We start from the raw sequence: 1,061 nt of genomic DNA, 5'->3' as shown, positions 1-1,061 counted from the left end.
ATTTCCCTAATGTTTACACTTTGGCTCTCCTGGGATTACATTTGAGCTGACATTTTCTGACGTTTTTCATTGTGTTGGATTTACTCTCTGTGTTGAAGTAATTTGACTATTTTGATATTTGAGCATCCAATGCTGCATTGACCTCTCTATGTTTATATATGATCGGGGGAAAGTGTAATATCCTTTTTTTTAAAAAAATAGACTCTGCTCTGTGCAAACTGTCGAGGCTGTGGCTCTTTGCTCTCAATAAAAACTTCACTGCGACACGTGAGCATCATGAAGGCTAAATGAAGAGAAAAAAACGAAATTTCATCAGTTTCACCTATAATCTGGTACGCACATCGCCTTTCCATTGCTTATCATTCATTTGGCTCCAAATTGAATCAAATAGTGTCCTCCACAGTAAACCAGGATTACGCCAAAGTAACCAGTCTAAAATATTTTAATACGAGACTATGCATTAACCTCAAAATTAATCATTATTATAGTTCGGTCAAAAGTTCGTGGATCAACCTATTGTCAAATATTTCCTCAACTATCAAACATAAAGTCTCCAGTTTTTGCACAAGGACGTGCATCAATTTGTCTTAACAGATCAATATTTGTGTAAACACCTGTTAGCTTTATTTTAGAAAAATGTCTTAATAAACTGTAATAAAGAATAGAATTGTATATTATTATTAAAATGGGGGAATTACACACTATACTTTTCAATTGGATTGCGAGACAAGTGTTATAGAAGCTACTTTATGTAGAAAGAGGACACATCCTCCACAACAGTTTTACTTTGGGTCTGACAAGTTAGGGGAAAAAACTTAATAATAATAATAATAGATAGCATTTGTATAGCGCATATCCCCGCTCAACAGCAGGCTCTATGCGCTTTACACTATATTATTACCCCAGCAGACCATAGAACACTCCGAAACATTCTCAGCTTCCCGGGAAGCACCAAGATATTAATATTATGAATTCTACGATGTCACCCTCCCCGTACTTCCATTTTTCAACTTAATTAAAAATTTAGTATTTCGAGGCAATTTCACACCCACATGAGCATA

The sequence above is a fragment of the Aplysia californica genome, unplaced genomic scaffold (assembly GCF_000002075.1).
Source record: "Aplysia californica isolate F4 #8 unplaced genomic scaffold, AplCal3.0 scaffold00176, whole genome shotgun sequence".
Classification (NCBI taxonomy): Eukaryota; Metazoa; Mollusca; class Gastropoda; order Aplysiida; family Aplysiidae; genus Aplysia; species Aplysia californica.
Note: the sequence above shows the minus strand (reverse complement) of the source record.